This window comes from Pleurodeles waltl, chromosome 5 (genome assembly GCF_031143425.1).
Source record: "Pleurodeles waltl isolate 20211129_DDA chromosome 5, aPleWal1.hap1.20221129, whole genome shotgun sequence".
In the NCBI taxonomy this organism is placed as follows: Eukaryota; Metazoa; Chordata; class Amphibia; order Caudata; family Salamandridae; genus Pleurodeles; species Pleurodeles waltl.
This window is the reverse complement of record NC_090444.1, coordinates 931,979,061-931,994,138: the sequence shown is the minus strand read 5'-3', so window position 1 is coordinate 931,994,138 and position 15,078 is coordinate 931,979,061.

Here is a 15,078-nt window from a genome sequence, read left to right as displayed (position 1 = left end):
CGCTGAACAGGGCAAGCACCGCTGAACAGGGCAAGGACTACCAAGGCAAGCACCGCTGAACAGGACAAGCACCGCTGAACAGGGCAAGGACCGCTGAACTGGGCAAGCACCACCAAGGCAAGCATCGCTGAATAGGGCAAGCTCCGCTGAACAGGGCAAGGACCGCCAAGGCAAGCACCGCTGAACAGGGCAAGGACCGCTGAACTGGGCAAGCACCACCAAGGCAAGCACCGCTGAACAGGGCAAGCTCCGCTGAACAGGGCAAGGACCGCCAAGGGAAGCACCGCTGAACAGGGCAAGCACTGCTGAACAGGGCAAGGACCTCCAAGGCAAGCACCGCTGAACAGGGCAAGCACTGCTGAACTGGGCAAGCACCGCTGAACAGGGCAAGCACCGCCAACTCAAGCACCGCTAGCCCATGAGCGGCATGGGCAGTGACGCAACAGGGACCGTCACAGGATGAGTGATCCACTCTGGGCACCAGTCCCCCTCCAGAACCAGTGGAGACCTGCATCCACTCTGTCTGTCCTGCACAGGATGAAGCACTCTGGGCACCAGTCCCCCTCCAGAGCCAGTGGAGACCTGCATCCACTCCGTCTGTCCTGCACAGGATGAAGCACTCTTGGCACCAGTCCCCCTCCAGAACCAGTGGAGACCTGCATCCACTCCGTCTCTCCTGCACAGGATGAAGCACTCTGGGCACCAGTCCCCCTCCAGAACCAGTGGAGACTGTTATCCACTTGAGAGACTGTGGCTTTGCACTCCCCAGGATGTTACAGTGGGCAAACCACCAACTGTATAGACTTGAGAGACTGTGGCTTTGCACTCCCCAGGATGGTACAGTGGGCAACCCACCCACTGTAGAGACTTGAGAGACTGTGGCTTTGCACTCCCCAGGATGGTACAGTGGGCAACCCACCAACTGTAGAGACTTGAGAGACTGTGGCTTTGCACTCCCCAGGATGGAACAGTGGGCAAACCACCCACTGTAGAGACTTGAGAGACTGTGGCTTTGCACTCCCCAGGATGGAACAGTGGGCAAACCACCCACTGTAGAGACTTGAGAGACTGTGGCTTTGCACTCCCCAGGATGTTACAGTGCGCAAACCACCCACTGTAGAGATTTGAGAGACTGTGGCTTTGCACTCCCCAGGATAAAGCAGTGGGCAACCCACCCACTGTATAGACTTGAGAGACTGTGGCTTTGCACTCCCCAGGATACATCAATGGGCATGGAGCCCCCTCGTGGATCTGGCGTGGTGCACTCATCCGGCTGAGGTGCCCCCCCTTCCCTTCCCCCTGAGGTGCCTGTTGTATTTCTATCTGATGCCCCTGCAGTGTTCTCTCTGTCATGTTCGGGTATCTTGTGTGGGCCTCGCCCATGCATTTTGGGCCCAGTGGTCCACGGACTATGAATGGTGCAATACCTGGACTACTATTCGTGGTGTATATTTTGTTAATAGTGTATATATTTATATATTTGCTTACTCTGTTTTGATACATTACAATGGTTACACTCATTTCCTTTTGTCTTTGCATTCTTCCGGGGGGTTGGGGAGTGTTACTGTAATGTTTGGATATGCATTGGTGTGTGTGTTGTAGTGGGTGAGGGTGTTGCGTGTGTGTGTCCCTGTTTTTTGCCTCCCCCCTCCCCTGTGTCGTAGGTGCAGTACTCACTGTGGTCTTCGCCGCCGGCGTTGTTGCTCCTGGTACAGGAGCAGGAAGACTAGTGCAAGAAGAATATGGAGTTCTGGCTCCATGGTGTCGTCGTTCCTCGTGGAGTGTGTAGAGGTGAGCGTTTTCCTTTCGAAATGCCTGTTTCCACGGTGTTTTTATCCGCGGTAAATCCGCCCCGGAAAAGGTGGCGGATTGGCCTGTCATAATAGTGTGGGAGGTACATTGTCCCCCGCCTGTCTGTTGGCGGTGACTGCTGCGCTGTTTGTTTGTACCGCTGTGGCGGTCTGAGTGTTGAAGTGGCTGTCTTTGTTGGCGGTTTCCGCCACAGTTGTAATTGCAAAATTTTTATCACCGGCCTGTTGGCGGTCTTACCGCCGCTTTAACACCGTCCGCCAGGGTTGTAATGACCACCTTTGTCACTATCTAGCTCGGCGTGGATAGCACTGTGCTGATCCTATGCTGAAAAACTTTGCTAGATAAACAGACATTTGAGGTGAGCAAATCTAGAGTGTCGCTGGTGTTGCAGGGTTTTCCTTACTAGAGCTGCTCTCCACCTAAAATTGGGAACTTCCCAGAGTTCTCCTTTGTTTTTTGCATAATTTATGCGTCACTCTAACCCTGAAAGGGCCTTGTTTTGACTTATACTGGGTGCTCCCTTGTGTTTGGACAAAGCTAAACCCCTCTATAGAGCTCTAATGAGAGTGAAACACGTGTCAGGCGTTGCTTTACTCATTCCAGGTTGGCTTGGATGGTATTTGACCAGTCCAAAGCTGTAATGGTGTACCTGGAGTACTATATGGCTTTTGTCATTTTGCAGCTCGGCGAGGATGACACTGTGTCAATCCTATGCTTAAAGATTTTGCTGTACAAATGGCAAAAGACTTTGTCACTATCTAGCTTGGTGTGGATAGCACTGTGCTGATCCTATGCTTAAAAACTTTGCTAGATAAACAGACATTTGAGGTGAACAAATCTAGAGTGTCGTTGGGGTTGCAGGGTGCTCCTTACTAGAGCTGCTCTCCATCTAAAATTTGGAACTTCCCAGAGTTCTCCTTTGTTTTTTGCATAACGCATGCATCATTCTAACCCTGAAAGGGCCTTGTTTTGATATACAGTATATATGTATATATACATATATATATCACACATTAATATGAATATAGCATTTTGACATTGAAAATTAGAAGCTCTCAGTTCACAATTTAACACCAGTAAAGTAATTCAAATGCCATGTCCAATATCAGGTGCAAACACCAGGTGCATATTGTCCGAAGCTCACAATAATTATGCAGTCCAATTGGCAGAGCAGAGCAAATAATGGTGAGGTGTGTGTGGAAAGGCGAGTACGCATTAACCTAAGGTTATGTTTTTCATTCAGCCCTCAGACCCTCAAACAGCTTTAATCAAGTTGGAAAGAAATTACTTCTAACGTGTGTTTCGCAACCGTTGGTAGTTTTACAAATGTGTGTTATTGAGGGTTTGTCACATCTATGACGTAGTAGTATTATGGTCCATTCGTTAAGAAAAAAAGGGAATAACACTACGGCCCATATTTATACTTCTTGACGCACAACTGCGCCAATGCAGCTGTGCGTCAAAACTTTTACCGCCGACTAATGCCATTCCAACGCGCCATGCGGGCGCCTTATTAATGGAATGACGTTAGCCGGCGCTGCGGACTGGTGTGCGTAAAAAAAAAAGACTCACACCAGGCAGCGCCGGCGTATGGGAAAATGGGGGTTGTGCGTCAAAAAATGGTGCAAGTCAGGTCTGAGGCAAAATTCTGGCCTCAAACCGGATCTGCGCCATTTTTTTTTACGCCCAACCTCCATTGACATCACTCCTGTCTTAGCAAAGACAGGAGTCATGCCCCCTTGCCCAATGGCCATGCCCAGGGGACTTATGTCCCCTGGGCATGGTCATTGGGCATAGTGGCATGTAGGGGGGCCCAAATCAGGCCCCCCTATGCCACAAAAGAAATCGGAAAAAAATACTTACCCAAACTTACCTTTACTTCCCTGGGATGGGGTCCCTCCATCCTTGGGTGTCCTCCTGGGGTGGGCAAGGGTGGCAGGGGGTGTCCCTGTGGGCAGGGGAGGGCACCTCTGGGCTCCTTCCGAGCCCACAGGTCCCTTAACGCCTGCCCTGACCCAGGCGTTAAAAAACAGCGCACATCAGGCTGTGCGCCGTTTTTTAAGGGCCACCCCCTGCTGTGTGTCAAAATGACACCAGAGTATACATAAGGGGCACGGGCCTTAAAGTCATTGTTTGGAAGGGAACGCCTACCTTGCATATAATTAACGCAAGGCTGGTTCCCCCTTCCAAAAAATGACGCACATGGTGGAATTTTGACGCCCGCGGGGTCAGGCATCAAAGTATAAATATGGGGCAGGGTTTCCGTCGATTGTGCGGCAAAGTTTTTGACGCACATTCGGCGCAAACAGAGTATAAATATGCCCCTCGTTATTAAGATGTTATGGTCGTCAATTTTAAGAGAGCAATTTTATAACTAAGTTTAGTTCTATTGAAAATGCGTCATCTCTCATTGTGAGTCATGGGGTCACATGCTAGCAAACAAATGAAGAGAGCAACATGCCAATGAGTTATACAAACTACATAAATAATTGCTTGGTAATTTGATAGTTTTTACCTTCAACCAATTTTAAGGGTGTCATGATGAACCGTTAAGCAAACAAAAACAAAACAAAGGGTAAATGGTGTATAGATATTTTACTTATTTTACCAGCTCAAAAAAGGTGTTGCCCCCAATAATGAAAATGTTGCGCTTTCCTCAAATGGCGGACTAGGACAGTTGGTAGGCGTTCAGTATCTGGAGATGAGCCAAGAAGCAGGTGAGGATGAAACTGAGGGAATGGTGGCCTGCCCGCAGCACAGCGAAAAATGCTCCATTTGCTGCCAGCGAAAAACATGTAGGTCAATTGTAGAAAAGCTTCATTCAAACGAAGTGCGCCATCTTAACCTTCCTCAGGGGTCCTCCCAGGACCCTTACAGTCACAGCCTAGATTCAATAGTCTAAATTCTATATGTCATATTAACATGCTGACAGGAGAACTATTTAAAACAGCTAACGTTTCTGGGACCATTATGTGTTACATCAAACCCTTGCAGTATAATATGTGCTAAAGTGTTTGAGCAATGTACATAAAGGAAAGAAGTATGGTCTGAAGGTCCTCTTAATAAAGCATTTTTAGGAGCTGACATATCGGCTTGAGAAGCATGGTAGGGAAAGTAGGTTTTTTGTCTATAAATTACAGTTTCCATGTGGCAAATTAAGTACATAATGATTATTCACTAGGAAATGAGAGTGGCTGGCTTTGATGAAGAAAGTAATTGCACATTTTAAAAAACAAAAAGGATTTGCAAAGGATGATTAGCCGGCCTACCGAGACTTGTGAGCATAGGCATGGAAAAGCAATTCTCCTTGGCATGAAATCGCGCACGGCATCAGGGGTCAGAAACACACGAGCGCACTCGCACAGAACGTTAAATCAATACTGAGCACTGTATCAAACAAGGTTACATTTTTCATGCTTAAAGCGTTCCGGGAGCTGAAGCAAACATCAAAGTCAAAAGAAAAAATCAGAACATGTATATAAACGCCTTAAGTACTTGCAATGTTTTAAAAAAGGAGCAAATTGAATTATGAAAGATGATGTGTAATTTCTGAAGAGCTTGAAATATTTTGTCGGATGATATTAAAGGGGTATTTGCAAGGCACATTGGAGCTCATGGAGAAAGATTCTAAATAGGAAATTGTCAATTGGGACTAATATTAATTCGCAATGTAAGATTTCTTATCTGGAATGTATTGAAATGGATTTGGTGAAAGTGGTCTCAATTTGTTCACCAACTTCTACCAAATGCATTGGTATTTTGCTAAACAACCTATGTACTAATAGGTTGGTTCACCAAGTACAGAATTGTAGTGGATCACAATTCAACCTTCCTCATTAATATTCATGATGTAGGTCGCAAATTGCAACCCATTACGATTGGCACAGCGATGGTAGCCTGCTGGAGTGAGCAGACCCTCATGTCTCTGGCCACCGCAAATCTCAAGGGGAGGGGTGGGGGGGAATATATATATATTATTAAAAAACATACCTGTTCCTGTCGTTGCTGCCTGCCGCCTTGCTCCTCTGCTAATCTTCTGGTGTCCCAGTATTGACCAGGACACCAGCATAGACTCCCCAGTAATCGTGGCACTGCTCTCATGCTAAACCTAGCATAATATGGGTGCCAGAATTGGTCTGAGCGGCTTGCTCTGCTGCTCAGACACTTAACTGGATCATGTGCAGTTTCTCCAGGTGTTGCACAGCCGGGTTGGAGAAATCTAAGCACGCATATGTGTTTGGCTGGCCTGAGATGGCCGGCCAAACACACTTGCGCACATAGTGCATGGACCCCACTCCCCCTCCTTTCTCCCTCCTTCCGTAGCCCAACCCTACCCCTCCCTGTGCACTTGCTGCTGGCTCAGTCAGCAGCTGTAAAATAAAATGATAATGAAATATCATTTTATTTTACAGTACCTTCGTCATTGCAAAGGAGCCGTCCCTGCTCTGACTGTTTTTAGATAGAGCAATCTTTTTTTTTAAATGCAGCCCATTTTCTTCAAAGGAAAAGTTATGTTTTTGGGAAAAAAGTGAAAAATTACACCAATGTGTTTTAGGATTTAGCAGTGGTCCCATGGTGAACAGCCTGCCCCTGAAAAACATTCTTGTCAACATTCACAAGGGGGAAGAGGACCCTGAGAAACCCCTTCGCATTTGCAAATGGCTGACCAGCTCATTTTAGCTGGAGATAAATTATTAATGGTTTGTAACCGGGGTTTGGTCACAAACCAATAATACGTACCTTAATAAAGCAGAGTTTGGAAGGGATACCCTCAACATGCCCCTTCCAAATAGAAATTCCTTATGGTTGCCTAGTTTACTAAACTAAACAATTCTAAAAACCTTTTCTGAAATGATAAATGGGTTTGTTGGAAATGGGCCTTTCACTTTTTACGGAATTCATTTTTGTTGGCTTTAAGACTCTGGGCACTTTACCATTGCTAACCAGTGCTAAAGTGCATGTGCTCTCTGCTTAAAACTTGGTACCATTGTCTTACCCACAATTGGCATATTTAATTTACTTAGAGTTCCCTAGTAAAGTGCATTACTTGTACCCAGGGCCTGTAAATTAAATGCTACTAGTGGGCCTGCAGCACTGATTGTGACAACCAATTCAGTAGCACTTCAAACAAGTCTCAGGCGTGCCATTGCATGCCTGTGTGTGTGCAGTTTTAAACTGCCATGTGGACCTGACAAGATAGCCCTCTTGACAGGCCCAAACTTTCCTTTTTAAGTCACCCCTAGGGTAGGCCCTCAACAGCCCACAGGGCAGAGTATATTTAAAAAGTAGGACATTAACTTTTAAGAGTTACATATCCTAGTTGTGAAAAACTTTACTTTCATTTTTCACCACTGCAAGGCCTATATTTCCCATAGAATAACAATGGGATCACTTTATTACATTTTAAGCATTTTATGAGTGTAATTTCTAATTGGAAATAGATAAGATTACCAGGTTTGGTGTCCATGGAATCACAATTTAAAATCACAACTTATGGTGAAGTTGGATGTTAAATTGTAATTTTTGAAATGCCACTTTTAGAAATTTGGCATTTTCTTTCTTTAGCCATCTAGTCCCTACTGCTTGCCTCTGAATTTATGTCTTTGATGCATGACAGCTAGGCTTTGTGCAGTCCCTCTAAGCAGCTTCGCACAAAGGGAGCTTTAGTGTGACTGATGGAACATCCACAGCCTGAGGGACCTTTCTGGGTTGAATGGGAAGAAGGAGCTGGAACTTGCATCCGAATTGGCTGTGTCCTGTCACCACACAAAGGGCTGCATACCTCCCAGTAGTAATTCTGGAGCCAGGGCAGGAAGGGCAGGGACTCTGTGCACTTCAAATACCTCTTTTTACAGTTTCCCCCACTTCAAAGGCACAACTGGGTATAAGTACTGGACCTCTGACACCACCAACTCAGTACACCTCTGGACCTGTGGATATTCTCCTTGGAAGAACAATTGCTGTGCTGCTACAAGAACTGCCACTCAGATGGACTGCTACTCTGCTTGATTCCAGCTCTGCTGTGCTGACCTGCTGCCCTCCTTGCCTGGTAGTGAGAAGGACTGGAAAACCTGCATCTCTCCAACCCAGAACCAAAGTAACTCCAAGGGCTTGTGGGCTTGCCTCCTGTTTTCTGAAGTCTTAGGGACATATACTTCCAACTCACCTGCTAAAGCACCTGCACTCTGCCAACTGCCAATCCAGTCCCGGGCCCTTGGAAGTGGGTATAAAGTGCTGCTTCAGCCAGAGCTGATGCATCGTCACTGTTGTGAGGGACAGAACCAGTGAACTGCTTCGTTGTGTGGATCTAAACTGCCACTTCGTCTCTACTGCGAGGATCAACTCCAAGGCTTCACCGCTGTTGCACGGACAGAACTGGTGCATTTCCTTCAGAACCACCATATCCTGGAGTCACTGCATTACTGCTGGGTGGGGAAAATTGATGCATCTCTGGGACTGCATGGGGAAAAATGATGCATCTCCTCTACTGCAGTTATCACCTCCTCTGCACCACGCATCTTCACTGACGCAGCTAGGATTAAGGTACTTTTGTTCAGCAGGCCTCACTGTGTCCCTGTAGCCGGTCTGGGCTCTATTTCGGTTCTCTGAGCTCTTGATTTTGTCTCGGTCCAGCCCGACCAGATTCCCCAAGTAAACGATTATTGCTTCTAAGTGCTATCTACCTTTGTTCTTTAAAAATTCACATCGGTGGAGAAGTGTGGCTCAATGGTTAGAGCGGCAGACCCTGACGCAGAGATCTGGCTCAAGACCAGGGTTCAAGTCCTGCTTCGGCAGGTCTTGGGCTCAATTCCCCTTGACCAGATAATTCTCGCCTTGGTGCGTAATCTAATTCATGGGTCCCACTCTGCAACTCTGGGCAATAGCTTGCTTAATCTCCACAACGGCCCCAACAGCGCTTGGATGCCTGGCTTCACCCTGGGGCTGCTCAGGAGTGGGTGCCTCACAGGGAAAAGCCAGGAGGGGTTCCATAGCGGTATGAGTACAGCGCCTTGAGACCCTAACAGGTAAGTAGTGCGCTATACAAGTGCTAATTTACATTTTACATCTCAAATTCTTCTTAATGGATCTTAAGTCTTGTTTTATTTAATAAATTAAGCTTCTTCTTTTTATGTGGTGGTTTCACTGTTTTACTGTTTGAAGTGTTGCACAAATACTTAACACGTTGCCTCTTAAATTACTTAAATTAAGCCTGACTGCTCTGTGCCAAGCTACCAGAGGGTAAGCACAGGTTAACCTAGGGTGTGTTTGTTACTTAACCTGACTAGGATTGGGGTTCCTGCTTAAACAGGGTACATACCTCTGCCAACCAGAAACCCTGTTTCTATCAGGGTTTAGTACATTTAAATAAAAAGGCTTTTGCATTCGCAAACTGTCTTTACTGAATCAGACGGTTTGCAAATGCTAAATCCCTTTGTCCATTATTTTTTACTGCACTGCAGGTTTTTCAGTGCTATAACCCTGCATCTTCTCCTATTCTCTTACTTTGATTGGAGCACCTTTTTGATTTTTTGCATATTAAACTGCTTCATGTAAAGTCTGCACTGTTGTAACACCTATCACAATGTTTCCCAGTACCATTGTTTTTTTGTTAGATTTTTAAGATATTTATAACAGTTACAACTTCAACACGAGTAGGCCACTAATGCATTGAACAGAATATGAGCATCATGTAATGTCAGTGATAGTAAAATTGAACATAATGATGTGGCGTTATCGTACTTTCAAAAAGTTAGTGTCTGTAACTCTGCTAGATTTTCTTTTGAGGATGCCAGAAAAAATGCTGTGAACGGGCTCCATATATCCTTCAGTCTTGAGGATTGTAGAAGCTCCTCAGCATAAGCTTTCAGTAGATCTCGGCAGTAAGCCATGTCTTTTAACCACTGATCTAGTTTCGGGACTGCTCTTTTATCCCAGTGAATGGACACCCTCATCTTTGCTAACAGGAGAGCCACTTCTACCAGTCTAAGGTTGGCTAGCTGCAATGGCTTAACAAGACCAAGAAGGCACAATTGGGGAGTGCATTTTATCTGCTTTACCACCATATCCGAAACGGCCTGTGTTTTCTCCACCCTTAAGCTATGATCCGTGTCAGATGCCCAGGCCAAATGGCGAAAGTCTGTCTCAATGGTCGGACAGCGAGCACAGTGTGCATCTATATGGAACCGATATTTATGTAGCTGAAGCAGGGTATAGTAGATTTGTGGGAGATGTATAAAAGATAATATTCACAGTTTACAATTAGATGGGAATCTGCTCGTTAGTGTGCTGCAACATTCCCATTCTAGAGTAAGTGGGGCCTCCAGTAGGTTGTTCCATTTATCTAATGCAGAAGTAAGGCCTGTGGTTCTGCCTTTTTGGGAGGCATTGTATAGTCTGGTGATAAAAAATTTACATGTGCTACAGGTAATTAGTGTCTGCAGTGCCGTCATCGCTGGTGGTTTGTCTAGAAATTGTGAATATAGTGCCTTCATGGCTGCACAAAGTCTATGATATATAAAACTTAGTAGTTTGGTCTGAGGTTTCATTATCTCATCTAGCTCTATGAACCTCTGTCCTTAGTAAATGTCTCCCATGCTCCTTAACCCTGCTTCTGCAAGTAAGGACAGTGCTTTAGGCTCTTGCATGACTGAAACTGTTTGATGGTAGAGCAATGGCAATGCTGGTGCATATAGAGGGTACTTGTTCGCTCAGGTGCCAAGTGCCCGCTAGGCCGTTGTGCTGCTATGTATAGTGTTTATTTCTGTATGTGTGGTGTCTGTATGTGCGTGTGGGAGCACAGCCTTGAGCAGTATGGGGTGGGCATTATCACTCTCTACAGCTAGATGTGGTGTGTTTTTTTGGAGGTAGTACCAGTAGTGTGCGAATTGTGCCTGCATGCATAAGTTATAGATTTGTAGGTCTGGGGCACCAAATCCACCTTGTTCATACGGACGAGTGAGTGTGCTCTACTAGTTCTAGGTTGTTTGCCCGCCTAGGCTAAGGTCATGATGCAGGATCTGAGGGTTTTAAAGAAGGCCTGCGTCAGTGTAATAGGATTGTTAATAAACATGCTAAGAATTTGGGTAGCACTACCATCTTCATGACTGCCATTCTTTCTGTAAGTGACAAGGGTAACCACGGCCAACAAGCCACTGACCCACCTGATCTTCCAGTTTCGAGATTGCAGTGCCATAATTCCATCTAATGACTATGGGGGTCATTCTGACCTCGGCGGTAAAAGGCTCCTACCGCCGGTCAGAAGACCGCCATTCTACCGCCGGGGCCGTGGAAACCCGCCACGGCCATTCTGACCAACAACTGCCAAGCCGCCAAAAACCCGACATCCACGGAAGGCCGCCTCATCAGCGGGCAGCGATAAACTTGAGATGACCAAACCTCCACCGCCACGCCAACACAAACACGCCCATGTCATTACGACCCACCAATCCACGCGGCGGTCTTTCAGCCGCGGTATTCCATTGGCGGTACACACCGCCACGGTCAAAATACACACCCAGGCTCCAAAACCCAGCCACATTGGACAATTTGAAATACACACACCTGATACACATACAAACACCACCCCCACACATCCAAGCAACTATAAAACACACAGCCACATCACCCACAAACCCCCACTAGTTGGAAATCGGAGAGAAGGCGAGAGAGAGAGAGAGAGAGAGAGAGAGAGAGAACAGCAATCGAAAACCCCAACACACACAGGAACCCAACATCATCAACCACACCACATCTACGCACACATCACCACACACCACCACTCACATCACCGCAAACACCACCCCACACCTCATCCACACCACCCCATGGCACCCCAAAGACACCCCAGGTTTTCTGACCAAGAACTCCGGGTCATGGTGGAGGAAATCATAAGGGTAGAGCCCCAGCTCTTCGGCACACAGGTGCAACACACCACAATAGCCAGGAAGGCGGAGCTATGGCAGAGGATTGTCGACAGGGTCAACGCTGTGGGACAGCATCCCAGAAACCGGGAAGACATCAGAAAGCGCTGGAACAACCTACGGGGGAAGGTACGGTCGATGGTCTCCAGACACAACATCGCTGTGCAGAGGACTGGCGGCGGACCACCACCCACCCCTCCCGAATTCACAGCATGGGAGCAAGAGGTCTTCAACATCCTGCATCCTGCGGGCCCCGCTGGAGTAGGCGGAGGAATGGACTCTGGTAAGTCTAGTCTCAACTACTCCCCCCCCCCCAACCACCAGCATGCCAACCCACACCCCCACCCTCACCCCCAACCCCCCAGCACACAGCCTCCCTGCCAATGTCTCACCAGCACAACCCACCCAACCCAAAACCAAACCCTGAATGCCAACACAAACCATGGACACCCATCACCTATGCATGACCACTGCACATACCCATCCCCCCCACAAACCACCCTCACAACTCCTGCCACAAGGGGATGCCAGCACTGGGGGACAAGGGCACCCACAAATCGCACACCATTGAACACACAGAAGCATTAACCATACTCTTTCACCCCTGCAGGGCCCGAACGCCAACACACCGGCCAGGAGGGTCCAGATATGTCCATCCCACCCCCAGAAGAGGCCCGCAGTGAGGACAGCAGCTCTGTCGACCTGGAACCTGATGACCAGCCCGGACCATCGGGGACCTCTGGACAGTCGGTTCCCCACACACAGACACAGGCCACAGCAGACCTAACCCCCTCTGGGAATATCAGCACCGCTCCCACCCAGCGGGCCCATGCCTCTGTCTCCAGGACAGGTCAATCAGCGGTGTGTCCGCCACTGCAGGGCACCCAGGCTGACCCAACACCCCAACAACAACAGGGACCTGGGGGCAGTGGTAGCGGGCACACCGTCCAGGGGACAGAGGCCCGGGGAAACAGGGCAACTGGGAGGGCTGCCGTGCGACAGGGGGGGGAGGACAGGCCCAGGGAACCGACTCTCCAAGAGGCCCTCACCACCATCATGGGAGCATACCACCGCTCCCAGGAGACGATGGCGACGGTAATGGCCAGGTTCCAGGAGATCCAGGCACCGCAGGCGGAACGGTACATGGGGTACAGAGAGGAGCTCAGGAACATCGTCCAGGCCCTGAACCTAATAGTCACCACATTGCGGGACCATGTGGCAACCCAAAGGGCCCCTGTCACCAGCCCGGACCAGGAACAGCCTACCACCTCCGCCGGCGCTAGTGGACAGGAGGCCCCCACACAACGACGGGCCACCAGAACCCCACCTCCTGCTGAAGATCAACCACCCCGCAAGAGGAGCCTGAGATCACAAAGGAAGACAGAGTAGGATGCCAAGACCCCCGCCAGCCTAAGATCCCACCGGATGTCATACTACTGTCCCACATCGTCACCCTGTCCAACCTTGAACTGCCCCTGCTCCATCCTTCCACAGGCATATGGACAATGCACCTGTGCGACCGAGAACTGGACTCTGCCATGGACATCACTCCACCCCCACCCATCACCGTTTTACTATCATGGACCTATATGTAGCACTTTAAATAAATCACTTATTGCACATAAAACACTCAGGAGTCTGCTTGTATTCTTAACAAATGTATTATGCATAACGGGTCAAAAATGTGCAGTTACTTTGTGATGACAACATACCAATGTCAATTTGCTTTACTCCATTGCCGAACAAACCAGAAGTCACGCAGTGGGTCATACAGCTCTGAAAAGCCAAGGGAAAGTCACAATTCAGTTGAAAGGAACTGGGGGGAAACACAGAAAGTAGAGATGCAGGAGGCCAGAAGTAAATGTAAAATGACGTGGGGGATTCTTACCTGGGTGCTACTGAAAATACTGTTGTATGACCGTGTCCCTGTTGTCCGTGTCGTCCCCGTCGTCTTCCTCCTCTTCACTCTCCACAGGCTCCACAGCTGCTACGACACCACCATCTGGACCATCCTCCTGCAGAAAAGGCACCTGGCGTCGCAATGCAAGATTGTGAAGCATACAGCAGGCCACGATGATCTGGCACACCTTCTTTGGTGAGTACATGAGGGATCCCCCTGTCATATGCAGGCACCTAAACCTGGCCTTCAGGAGGCCGAAGGTCCTTTCTATGATCCTCCTAGATCGCCCATAGGCCTCATTGTACCGTTCCTCTGCCCTGGTCCGGGGATTCCTCACTGGGGTCAGTAGCCACGGCAGGTTGGGGTAACCAGAGTCACCAATTAGCCACACACGGTGTCTCTGTAGCTGTTCCATCACATAGGGGATGCTGCTATTTCGCATAACATACGCGTCATGCACTGACCCAGGGAACTTGGCATTTACATGGGAGATGTACTGGTCAGCCAAACAGACCACCTGGACATTCATAGAATGGTAACTTTTCCTGTTTCTGTACACCTGCTCATCGTCTTTTGGGGGTACTAAGGCCACATGGGTCCATCAATGGCACCAATGATGTTGGGGATATGTCCAAGGGCATAGAAGTCAGCCTTCACAGTGGCCAAATCACCCTCCTCAGGGAAAATTATGTAGCTCCGCATGTATTTCGTCAGGGCAGACAACACTCTGGACAAAATCTTAGAAAACATAGGCTGAGACATCCCTGATGACATGGCCACTGTTGTCTGAAAATACCCACTTGCCAAGAAATGGAGGACTGACAGAACCTGCACCAGAGGGGGAATTCCTGTGGGTTGGCGGATGGGGGACATCAGTGCTGGCTCCAGCTGGGCACACAGTTCATGTATAGTGGCTCGGTCAAGTCGGTATCGAAGTATTATATGACGTTCCTCCATTGTCGACAGGTCCACCAGCGGTCGGTACACGGGAGGATTCATCCTTCTCCTCGCAAGTCCCAGCGGACGGTGCCTAGGAAGGACAACATGGAGCACAGAGTCAAACAACCCACAGGTACGTAACTACAGCTTGCACAGTACACGATTGTCAATGCATTGAATGGCTTGTATGAGTGGCAATGCAAGGCCTAGGCCTGTGTGACGCAGTAGTAATTAAGCCCTGTGGTCCCTTGTAATGGCGGCTGCCTGACCTGAGAAGTGTGACAATGGGATGTGAGGTCAATGCGCTGGCGTGACACACCATGGCGGTAGGCGGTCGAAGACCGCGGCGCAAAGCCGCATTGGTTAACATCGAACCCTATGGGTTTCACGGACCAATGACTAGCTGCGCCGGCGGTCGCCGCCATTTTCTATCTGATTAATCACTCGAGACCTGATCATCCAGAGGAGAGGACCTATACTGCAAGTGCTGCTGTGACCTCGGTCTGG